The sequence below is a fragment of the Leucopleurus acutus genome (genome assembly GCF_964270905.1).
Source record: "Leucopleurus acutus genome assembly, chromosome: 18".
NCBI lineage: Eukaryota > Metazoa > Chordata > Mammalia > Artiodactyla > Delphinidae > Leucopleurus > Leucopleurus acutus.
Window position 1 is genome coordinate 55,230,693 of NC_139160.1, and position 13,063 is coordinate 55,243,755.

At 38.2% G+C, this 13,063-nt stretch overlaps 1 pseudogene across 1 annotated transcript; it reads left to right on the forward strand.

The window, feature by feature from the left end:
- The first annotated feature begins 6,355 nt into the window (after positions 1–6,355).
- Positions 6,356–10,744, forward strand: LOC309974930 (protein enabled homolog; annotated as a pseudogene). Its single transcript has 2 exons — positions 6,356–6,402; positions 9,424–10,744. The product of its transcript is annotated as a protein enabled homolog (transcript).
- The last annotated feature ends 2,319 nt before the right edge of the window (positions 10,745–13,063 follow it).

Genomic DNA, 13,063 nt, shown 5'->3' on the forward strand with positions numbered 1-13,063 from the left:
CAACAGAGAGGGAACACAGCCCCACCCATTAACAGTCAAGAGGATTAAGGTTTTACTGAGCTCTGCCCACCAGAGCAACAGCTTTCCCCACCACCAGTCCCTCCCATCAGAAAACTTGCTCAAACCTCTAAGATAACCTCATCCACCAGAGGGCAGACAGCAGAAGCCAGAAGAACTACAGTCCTGCAGCCTGTGGGATGCAAACTACATTCACAGAAAGATAGACAAGATGAAAAGGCAGAGGGCTATGTACCAGATGAAGGAACAAGATAAAAGCCCAGAAAAATAACTAAGTGGAGATAGGCAACCTTCCAGAAAAAGAATTCAGAATAATGATAGTGAAGATGAGCCAGGACCTACGAAAAATATTGGAGGCAAAGATTGAGAAGATGGCAAGAAATGTTTTAACAAAGACCTAGAAGAATTAAAGAACAAACAGAGATGAACAATACAATAACTGAAATGAAAACTACACTAGAAGGAATCAATAGGAGAATAACTGAGGCAGAAGAACGGATAAGTGACCTGGAAGACAGAATGGTGGAATTCACTGCTGCAGAACAGACTAAAGAAAAAAGAAAGAAAAGAAATGAAAACAGCCTAAGAGACCTCTGGGACAACATTAAATGCTACAACATTTGCATTATATGGATCCCAGAAGAAGAAGAGAGAGAGAAAGGACTCGAGAAAATATTTGAAGAGATTATAGTCAAAAACTTCCCTAACATAGGAAAGGAAATAGCCACCCAAGTCCAGAAATCACAGAGAGTCCCATACACGATAAACTCAAGGAGAAACAGCAGAGACACATAGTAAACAAATTGGCAAAAATTATTGAAAGCAGCGAGGGAAAAATGACAAATAACATACAAAGGAACTCCCATAAGGTTAACAGCTGATTTCAAAGCAGAAACTCTACAAGCCAGAAGGGAGTGGCATGATATACTTAAAGTGATGAAAGGGAAGAACCTACAACCAAGATTACTCTACCTGGCAAGGATCTCATTCAGATTCGATGGAGAACTCAAAAGGTTTACAGACAGGCAAAAGCTAAGAGAATTCAGCACCACTAAACCAGCTCTACAACAAATGCTAAAGGAACTTCTCTAAGTGGGAAACACAAGAGAAGAAAAGGACCTAAAAAAACAAACCCCAAACAATTAAGAAAATGGTCATAGGAACATATATATGGATAATTACCTTAAACATGAATGGACTAAATGCTCCATCCAGAAGACACAGGCTTGCTGAATGGATACAAAAACAAGACCCATCTATATGCTGTCTACAAGAGACCCACTTCAGACCTAGGGACACATACAGACTGAAAGTGAGGGGATGGAAAAAGATATTCCAAGCAAATGAAAACCAAAAGAAAGCTGGAGTAGCAATACTCATACTAGATAAAAAAAGGCTTTAAAATAAAGTATGTTACAAGAGACAAGGAAGGACACTACATAATGATGAAGGGATCAATCCAAGAAGAAGATATAACAATTATAAATATATATGCACCCAACATAGAAGCACCTCAATACATAAGGCAACTACTAACAGCTATAAAAGAGGAAATTGACAGTAACAATAATAGTGCCCCCACTTTAACACCTCACTTACACCAATGGACAGATCATCCAAAATGAAAATAAATAAGGAACAGAAGCTTTAAATGACACAATAGACCAGATAGATTTAATTGATATTTATAGGACATTCCATCCAAAAACAGCAGATTACACTTTCTTCTCAAGTGTGCACAGATCACTCTCCAGGATAGATCACATCTTAGGTCACAAATCAATCCTCAGTAAATTTAAGAAAATTGAAATCATATCAAGTATCTTTTCTGACCACAACACTATGAGATTAGAAATGAATTACAAGGGAAAAAACATAAAAAACACAAAACAAATTGAGGCTAAACAATACGTTACTAAATAACCAAGAAGTCACTGAAGAAATCAAAGAGGAAATCAAAAAACACCTAGAGACAAATGACAATGAAAACATGATGATCCAAAACCTATGGGATGCAGCAAAAGCAGTTTTAAGAGGGAAGTTTATAGCTATACAAGCCTACCTCAAGAAACAAGAAAAATCTCAAGTAAACAATCTAACCTTACACCTAAAGGAACTAGAGGAAAAAGAACAAACAAAATGCAAAGTTAGCAGAAGGAAAGAAATCATAAATATCAGAGCAGAAATAAATGAAATAGAAACAGAGAAAACAATAGCACAGATCAATAAAGCTAAAAGCTGGTTCTTTGAGAAGATAAACAAAATTGATAAACCATTAGCCAGACTCATCAAGAAAAAGAGGGAGAGGACTCAAATCAGTAAAAATTAAAAATAAAAAAGGAGAAGTTACAACAGACACCGCAGAAATGCAAAGCATCCTAAGAGCCTACAACAAGCAACTCTATGCCAATAAAATGGACAACCTGGAAGAAATGGACAAATTCTTAGAAAGGTATGACCTTCCAAGACTGAAGCAGGAAGAAATAGAAAATATAAACAGACCAATCACAAGTGATGAAATTGAAACTGTGATTAAAAATCTTCCAACAAACAAAAATCCAGGACCAGATGGCTTCAAAGGCAAATTCTATCAAACATTTAGAGAAGAGCTAACACCCATCCTTCGCAAACTCATCCAAAAACTTGCAGAGGAAGGAACACTCCCAAACTCATTCTATGAGGCCAACATCACCCTGTTACCAAAACCAGACAAAGATACTACAAAAAAAGAAAATTACAGACCAATATCACTGATGAATATATATGCAAAAATCCTCAACAAAATTCTAGTAAACAGAATCCAACAACACATTAAAAGCACCATACATGATGATCAAGTGGGATTTATCCCAGGGATGCAAGTATTCTTCAATATATGCAAATCAATGTGATGCACCATATTAACAAACTGAAGAGTAAAAACCATATGATCATCCCAAGAGATAAGAAAAGGCTTTTGACAAAATTCAACACCCATTTTTGATAAAACCTCTTAAGAAAGTGGGCATAGACAGTACTAACCTCAACATAATAAAGGGCATATACTACAAATCCACAGCAAACATCATTCTCAATGGTGAAAAATTGAAAGCGTTTCCTCTAAGATGAGGAGCAAGACAAGGATGTCCACTCTCACCACTATTATTCAACATAGTTTTGGAAGTCCTAGCCATGGCAACCAGAGAAGAAAAAAAAATAAAAGGAATACAAATTGGAAAAGAAGAAGTAAAACTGTCACTCTTTGCAGATGACATGATACTATACATAGAGAATCCTAAAGATGCCACCAGAAAACCACTAGAGCTAATCAGTGAATTTGGTAAAGTAGCAGGATACAAAATTAATGCACAGAAATCTCTTGCATTCCTATACACTAATGATGAAAAATCTGAAAGAGAAATTAAGGAAACACTCCTATTTACCACTGCAACAAAAAGAATAAAATACCTAGGAATAAACCTACCTAGGGAGACAAAAGACCTGTATGCAGAACACTATAAGACACTGATGAAAGAAATGAAACCAACAGATGGAGAGATAGACCATGTTCTTGGATTGGAAGAATTAATATTGTGAAAGTGACTATACTACCCAAAGCAATCTACCGATTCAGTTCAATCCCTATCAAATTACCAATGGCATTTTTTACGGAACTAGAACAAAAAATTTTTAAATTTGTATGGAGACACAAAGGACCCCGAATAGCCAAAGCAGTCTTGAGGGAAAAAACGGAGCTGGAGGAATCAGACTCCCTGAATTCAGACTATTCTGCAAAGGTACAGTAATCAAGACAATATGGTACTGGCACAAAAACAGAAACATAGATCAATGGAACAAGACAGAAAGCCCAGAGATAAACCCACGCACCTATGGGCAACTAATATATGACAAAGGAGGCAAGGATATACAATGGAGAAAGGACAGTCTCTTCAATAATTGGTGCTGGGAAAACTGGACAGCTATGTGTAAAAGAATGAAATTAGAATACTCCCTAACATCATATACAAAAATAAACTCAAAATGAATTAGAGATGTAAATGTAAGACCGGACACTGTAAAACTGTTAGTGGAAAACATTGGAAGAACGCTCTTTGACATAAATCACAGCAAGATCTTTTTTTTTTTTTTTTTTTTTTTTGCAGTACGCGGGCCTCTCATCATTGTGGCCTCTCCCGCTGCAGAGCACAGGCTCCGGACGCGCAGGCTTAGCAGCCACGGCTCACGGGCCCAGCTGCTCCACGGCATGTGGGATCTTCCCGTACCGGGGCACGAACCCGCGTCCCCTGCATCGGCAGGTGGACTGTCAACCACTGTGCCACCAGGGAAGCCCAGCAAGATCTTTTCTGATCCACCTCCTAGAGTAATGGAAGTAAAAACAAAAATAAACAAATGGGACCTAATGAAACTTCAAAGCTTTTGCACAGCAAGGGAAACCATAAACAAGATGATGAGACAACTCTTAGAATAGGAGAAAATATTTGCAAATGAATCAATGGACAAAGGATTCATCTCCAAAATATATAAACAGCTCATGCAGCTCAATATTAAAAAAACAAACAACCCAATCCAAAAATGGGCAGAAGACCTAAATAGACATTTCTCCAAAGGAGACATACAGATGGCCAAGCAGCACATGAAAAACTGCTCAACATCACTAATTATTAGAGAAATGCAAATCAAAACTACAGTGAGGTATCACCTCACACCAGTTAGAATGGGCAGCATCAGAACATCTACAAACAACAAATGCTGGAGAGGGTGTGGAGAAAAGGGAACCCTCTTGCACTGTTGGTGGGAATGTAAATTTATACAGCCACTATGGAGAACAGTATGGAGGTTCCTTATAGAACTAAAAATAGAGTTACCATGTGATCCAGGAATCCCACTACTGGGCATATACCCAGAGAAAACCATAATTCAAAAAGACGCATGCACACCAATATTCATTGCAGCACTATTTACAATAACCAGGTAATGGAAGCAACCTAAATGCCCATCAACAGACGAATGGATAAAGAAGTTGTGGTACTTATATACAATGGAATATTACTCAGCCGTAAAAAAGAATGAAATTTGGTCATTTGTAGAGACGTGGATGGATGTAGAGACTGTCATACAGAGTGAAGTAAGTCAGAAAGAGAAAAACAAATATCATATATTAATGCATATATGTGGAACCTAGAAAAATGGTACAGGTGAACTAGTTTGCAGGGCAGAAGTTGAGACACAGATGTATAGAACAAATGTATGGACACCAAGGGGGGAAAGCGGCAGAGGGTGGGGGTGGTGGTGTGATGAATTGGGCGATTGGAATTGACATATATTCACTGATGTGTATAAAATTGATGACTAATAAGAACCTGCTGTATAAAGAAAATTAAATAAAATTCAAAAGTAAAGACAAAACAAAAATACAATTTTATTCCATTATCTTTAAATCTTATAAATAGTGCAATGCTGTGGAATTGGAAATTTTATTTCATACTACAATGCTGATGTGCCTAGAAAGCATAATAGTTAATCTCTAATTAATTTGGTCTGACTCAATAGCATGTATGCATGGATGAGGGAGAAAAGTAACTTTCTGTTATATAAAGTTTGAAAATTGTATGATACCTTATTTTTTTGTAGTCCTTTTAAATAATGTTTGGTGTCTATTAGATAAAATTTTCTAGTTACTCAGCATCCCTTTCCTCTTTCTACTTCTATAATTTCAGTGGCAAAGCCCTTGGAGAATATACACTATCTGTAGTGACCATGTGACTTATTGTTCAGAATGGAATACTTTGACAGTAAAGAGTTGCTATTAATAATAATCACATCCAGACAGTCAGCATAGGCTGGGACACTCTTTGATATACATAGCTCAGCTTCTCTTCTTGGTGAAAACAAACCTTAAATCCCACAAAATTTTCCATCTGACTCACTACAATAATCCCACTTGTGTTTTTTGCTCAGCATTTTTATTCACAGCTATATTTTAGTTCTTAATTCTAAACCTACAGGTTCTGAAAGGCTCATGACTCATACCTAAGCACACTGCCAAGGTTCTGTGGTGATATCTGTGTACTAGATTATTATATAGAAGCCTTCTAGATATCCACTTTCCTCAATCTAATTTAGAGAGCCAGGTGAGTCACTATCTCTCCTATCTCTGCCCTTGTAGAATCTTGCCTGATATAACATATATCCCCCTCTTTATGTTAAAGACTATATAGATGGAAAATGGGACTCTTTCAAATCTGATTCTCTCTCTCTCTCTTTACTTTTTTCCTTCTCACCCCTCAAATATCACTAGGTCAGAAAAGGACTCAATCTCATTCTACCATAATCAGAGATGATGAAACCTGTGGATGATGCTTACCCTCCACCACACAGGACAATGTACTTATGTGTTTCCTTTAGGTGCATTATTGACATTCTAATGGGAATGTTGGTAGAAAATTAGAAAATTCTCTCTCATAATAACATCTTGATTAACACAGTTATCCTCCCCACAATGTATAATGCTTTTTATATTAGAACATGAATATTATCTCTCTATTCAATGTATATCCCTCGATAATACATCGCAGTCTCCATATTTCTTTTAGAATTTATCCTACTCTTCTCTGAGATGAAAATTTTAGGTAAGGTAGGCAAAAAGAAAAGCAAATTTATAATAAATAATCTTGTATTAATAAGATACATAACTTTTTAACTTTTGCAGAGAGTAAACAAGAAAACTAATTTAAGCTGCAGAGGAAGTGTATTTGTCATATAGTACATGTTTAAAGAAAGGAAGATAATTCCCACATTTTTTCACAATAATTCCATATTTTCCATAATAATTTCACAAATCATTTACATAATTTATGAGTATTTTCCTAAAATGTAAAATGAATGTAATTTCATAATATACAAAATATTTCCTGACAGTTGATAATGTACAAAAGGAATATACTTTCCAGAATTTTGTTTCTCATTGCATTATTTTAAGAAGAAATCCACATTCCAGTTAAATCCATTTTTTAAAAAACAACAGTCAGTACAGTACTAGCAACTCTAGTTTTCACTCTTGCCAAGAAATTTTGTCATTGGTTTCAAGAGAAGCTTAAAAATGATATTGAATGAACTTTTAAATCTGCTGCTTTCCAAATTAATCTTTCTTGGAAATTATGTTCTGGAAATTATGTTTTGGTGGATCTGTTTTCCACAGAAACAAATGAACAGTCAATGTTAGTAGCAGTAGAAAGTATCATCAGTAGTAGAAGATCAAGATATTTGAAATATTTATGCACTTTCAAAATTTTAATTCTTCCTGAGTAGATTGTTTCTTTGATTAAGTAATGCTAATGTTGATAATGTTAATGTTGATAATGCTGAAAATTTTCAGCTTAAAAAATAGTGTCCGTATAAAGATAGCACAAAAGTGATTAAGTATCAAAGAGAAGTGGATAATCTTTGTTGATAAAATAACCAAATTTTAAGTTATATTCTGGACATTTATTTTGTTTAAGGTGTCATTTAATTTTCAGAATAAGTATTTTTGGAAAATAAATTGTGTGTTGTTTTGCAATATGACACTTGCCACTCTCTGCATTACTACTCTGATATATACCTTGCCATGTGATTAATGGGGAAAATATCATATAGCCAGGTTTGGAAGAATATAAATGCTGTTAAATTTCTAATATATGCCACAGATGCTCCTACTTCACAAACAAAATACTTGCCTTTAATTCACTGTATATCTTCATCAAGAGTAGTCCTTTCAAGAAGGAGGAGAGACTCAAGATGGTGGAGTAGGAAGAACCTCAGCTCACCTCCTCCCGTAGACACACAAAAACTATGCTATGTATAGAAGTTTTTCTAAGAACAACCTGAAGACTAGCAGAATGCCTCTTTTACAGCTAAAGATATAAAGAAAAATCCAAATTGAGATGGCTAGGAGGGGCAGAGATGCAGTCTAGTCAGGACCCACATCCCTGGCACAGTGACCCACAGTGGGAGGGGATATCACAAACGCAGAGGTCCTCCCTAAGGAGCAAAGGGTTTGAGCTCTACATCAGGCAGCCCAGCCCTGGGGACCTGCACCTGGAAGATGATCCCATATAATGTCTGGCTTTGAAAACCACCGAGGCTTATGGCTGGGAGAGCTGGAGGGCTATAGCAAACAGACTCTGCTCTTAAATGGATTGTGCACAAACTCACTCACTCTAAGTTCCGGCAAAGAGACCTATGTTTGAAAAGTGCCTGGGCTATATGTGAAGGAGATTCATTGACAAACTTTAGGGTGAGTCCCAAAGGAGCGGGGATCTACTGGAACTTTATCAAGGTACCAAACCAGTGGTAGATGCCATTTTTCTAATTCTCCTTTTACCTAGCTGGCCAGGCGCTGGTGGGCATTATTTCTGACATTTGCTAACTACCCTGCTAGTATTTCCTTCCCTGTCCTAGCAGTCCCCTGAGGACCCACCCTGTCCAATCCATCCACCCTGGTCAGTGCCTTTCCAAAGCAAGCCCTACCCCACCACACCTGGCAGGCAGGCTCAGGTGGGTCTGGCATGCCTCCCCCACAAAATGCCTCCTGTGCCAGGGGACCAACCCCATAAAACCACCATACCCACAGCTGTTGCAGTCAGGCCCTGAATCCAGCCTCACTGGGGCAGCAGTTAGGACCAGGCCTTGCAAACAGCTGGGCCAGGGAACAGCCCCACCAATCAGTACACCAGTAGCAAACATGACCCCACCACAACAGGAGGACTCACACAGCCCACAGAAGGAATACTCATGAAGTGCCTAGCTCTGGTGACCATAGGGGATTGCTCTTCTGGGCCTCACAGGAAACCTTCTACAATGGACCACTCCTTCAAGACCAGGAGATATATCTGATCTACCTAATACATAGAGATAAACACAGAGAATTAGCAAAATGAGAAGACAAAGGAATATGTTCCAAAAGAAAGAAAAAGACAAAACCTCAGAAAAAGAACTAAACTGAATGGAGATAAGAAATCTACCTGGTAAAGAGTTCAGGTAATAATAATAAAGTTGCTTACCAAGCTCAGGAGAAGAATTGAAGAAGTCACTGAGAACTTGATAAAACTATATATATATATATATATATATATATATATATATATATATATATATATATATGTATAAAAAAAACAAGAGCTGAAGATTACAATAACTAAAATTAAAAATACACTATAGGGCTTCCCTGGTGGCGCAGTGGTTGAGAGTCCGCCTGCCGATGCAGGGGAGACGGGTTCGTGCCCAGGTCCGGGAAGATCCCACGTGCCGTGGAGCGGCTGGGCCCGTGAGCCATGGCTGCTGAGCCTGCGCATCCGGAGCCTGTGCTCCGCGGCGGGAGAGGCCACAGCGGTGAGAGGCCCGCGTACCACACAAAAAAATTCAAAGGCAAGTACAAGCACAGCAAAGAAAAGGAGCTGGAGCGGGAAAGGGCGAAAGAATGAAAAGGGAGAGATTGGAGGGGGAGAGGTTAGAAAGGGGAGGGCTGGAGAGGGAGTGACTAGAACAGGAGCAGCTGGAGAGAGAGAGACAAGAAAGAGAAGTTCAGGATTGCCTGGAGCGGGAGAGACAAAAGCGGAGAGGCTGGAGAGACTGGACCGAGAAAGGCAAGAAGGAGAGCGGCAAGAGCAACTAGAAAGGGAGCAGCTGGAATGCGAGCAAGAGCGAAGAATGTCAAACGCTGCTGCCCCTGCCTCTGTGGAGACTCCTCTAAGCTCTGTGCTGGGAGTCTCCTCTGCTGCTGAGCCAGGCTTGCATTGTCTTGGGACCACCGGCACCTCCACCCGCTCCTCCACTCCCACCAGGTCCTGCCCAGGCATCAGCCACACTCCCTCCTCCCCCAGGACTCCCTCCATCCCATCCACTTCCATCCTCAGGGCCTCCGCCTCCTCTACCACCTTCTTCCTAATCAGGTACCCCCTCCTCCTCCACCACCTCCTGCTTCTCCCCTCCCTGCATCTGGATCTTTTGGGGATCCATGTCTGAAGACAGTCACCCTTTACCTGGACTTGCAGCTGCAATTTCTGGATCAAAACTTAGGAAAGTGTCACGGATGGAGGATTCCTGTTTCCCAAGCGGAGAGATCACTGGTGTGAATTTGGCCTCATCTAAAAAATACAGGTAGTGGAAAAGGACCCCTTCCATTAGGGGTGGTGGGTTAATGGAAGAAATGAGCACCCTGCTGGCCAGGAGGAAGAGAATTGCTGAAAAGTGATCAACAATAGGAACAGAACGAAAAGAAGACGAAAATGAAGATTCAGAGCCTGTAACTTCTAAGGCCTCTTCAACAAGTACACCTGAACCAACAAGAAAACCTTGGGAAAGAACAAATACAATGAATGGCAGCAAGTCACCTGTTATTTACAGACCAAAATCTGCACCCTCCAGTGCCAACGGAGTCCAGACAGAAGGACTGGACTATGACAGGCTGAAGCCAAACACTTTAGGAGAAATGAGAAAAGAAGTAACTAAGCTACAAGAAGAGCTCATCGATGCAATCAGGCAGGAACTGAGCAAGTGAAATACCACATGGAGAAACAAACTAAGAAGAGATAGGACTTTAATCTGGAGAAAGAAAAAAAAAACCTGCAAAGAACAACTGTTAACAACAACAAAACCCCTACATTCTGTGAGCTGTAAAAAGAAAATGGAGACAAACAGAACGAGGGAACAGACAACATACTTTGAAAGCCTTGAGACATTACTACTCTGGCAATAAGCTAGTACCCTCCCAGTTTGATGCTTTTTTCTGACCTTTACAACAGGGTGGAAGAGAGTTGTATAGGAGTTCCTGTATCAGTTATGCAGAAAATACTAAACCAGTCAGGCAAGGACACCGTGCCTTGAAATATTTTCATGTCAAGGGAAAATCACACATTTTCCACAATCCATTGCTAAAATAAAGAGGAGAAAGACTTTGAGAAGTTTTTTTCAGAGAATGCTGATGAAGAATTTAGCAAGTTATGCTATTGTATTGTAAATATTTCTCTCAGGTTTGTCTTCCTATCACATTTGATGTCCCATGAATAATTGAGATCAGCCCTATGTAGGTTAAGATCATAAAATGTGGAACAGTTGGAATTGTATGTGCTTTCAAAGGGTGATATTTATAAGAAAGTGTCCTAAAAATGATTTGCCCAGAGTGAGGAATTCTAGAATGATAGGAAGTCTCCCGAGTTTAGCCTTAAAGCAATTTTGTAGATTCGAACATAAATTCATCCAGAATTTAAAGGTTTAGATGCCTTCCTAAATTATTAGTGATTTACCAAATCTATGATTCCTACATAACACAAACCAGTGGTCAAACGTAAAACACTATATTTTAGATTCACTGTAGGTTTTCAACCTTTTTAGATTGACGAATGTGGACATTTTTATAATATAATTACAACCGTCACAAAATTAGCTTTTTTAATTGCAGGCAGTAATGCATGTCAAACTAATATGTAGTGGCCTTTTCAAGGCCTAGTCCCAGGGAAAACATTTTGTAGAGTATAGGGAAGTGGGAGGAATAATGTTTAATTTAAACTTAATTTCTGCACTATCTTTTTCTCAATTATCTGGATGAATAATAATGAGGAATATTTTGTGACTTTAATTGGTAAATATGTTAACAGAACCAAGTACTTAATCTTTTACATCATGTCTTCAGCTATGTGTATTTTAACTTCAGTAAGTTCAATGGTCTGAAACATGATTCAGACCATTTATAATTCACATGAATTATATCTTACTGTGGAACTCAAAAGTTCGATCCCTGAATTTGTCAGTTATTATTACCTAGGTGCCCTGCAGTTATACAGGTGTTCAGGTACACGTTCCTGACTACAAAGCTGCTTTTGAATCTTATGTTGAAATACTAGAAAAGTAACCATGATGGCAGCAATTAAGGTCATAGAAATCATTAGACGAAAGGAAAACAACGAGGGGTCCTGCATAATTTTCTTTTAATAAATAAAGTGAGACTTAGGTGGTGGGAAGAAGGAGCTAGATACTCTACTTACCACCAAGTGTGTGTGTGTGAGCGTGCGTGTGTGCGGGCACTCACGTGTGAGTATGTAATCCACTCCCTTTCCTTTGAAACTTCTAAGATTAAAATAGGGGAGAAATCCTGTATGTTGCAATGAAAGAATTTTTTGAAAATTTAGGAAATCAAAAATTCTCCAGGCTCTCCATCTTGATTTATGCTTGGGTTGTTATGTGCCATATTTGCTTTGAAATCTTTGATTATCAGTAATTTTACTAAAATTGTGAAGGAATAATCCACCATCTGCTTTCTAGATTTCTTAATCTAAGTTCATAAGACATAGCTTGTTGATAACATACTTTTCTAAATGCTGCAGGTTTGTAGCCATTACCACTTCAAAGAGGTTTGAATGAGGGAATTTTTTTTCCTTGTTAAAATAGTTCCTGTTTCTGTAGAAACTTCATTTTTAGGTTAATCTGTGATGGATGAGCTATCATAATTAAGTATAGTTTTTTTCTATCAACTATTCATTGTCGTCCAATAGTAAAGACATTAAAGATGCAGCAAGCTTATAAAGTACTATTTTCTAAAAGAAGTAGGAGGCATTTTCATCTTTATTATTGTACTTTTGGTCATGGAAACACTTTGATGATATAAATGTATATGTCCCCCATAAATCTGGTCAGAAATCGCTTTTGATTTTGTTGATTAAGTTGAGCAGTAGGATAGACTACTGGGTACAGGTGGTCCAAAGTAAGATAAAAGACCAAGATAAAAATGATAGATCTTAAAAAAGAAACTGGTTTATGCACTAAATGTTTTGTGCCTTGGTCTAATATTAACATGATGTCTGTGTAAAATGACTAAAAGAACCAGTGTTGAATCACGTTATATTTCCTGTCATTCTGCGTTATCCCAGATTGCTAAATGTGTTCTTTCCAAGAAGTTTGATTGAATTTCTGTATATGTTTACTGTCCTATGTGACAGTTCTGTCATTGTTAGAGATTTCAGTAATTAAAATGGGAAACAGAAGCTTAAGTTATTTTCCTTATCAAAACTAT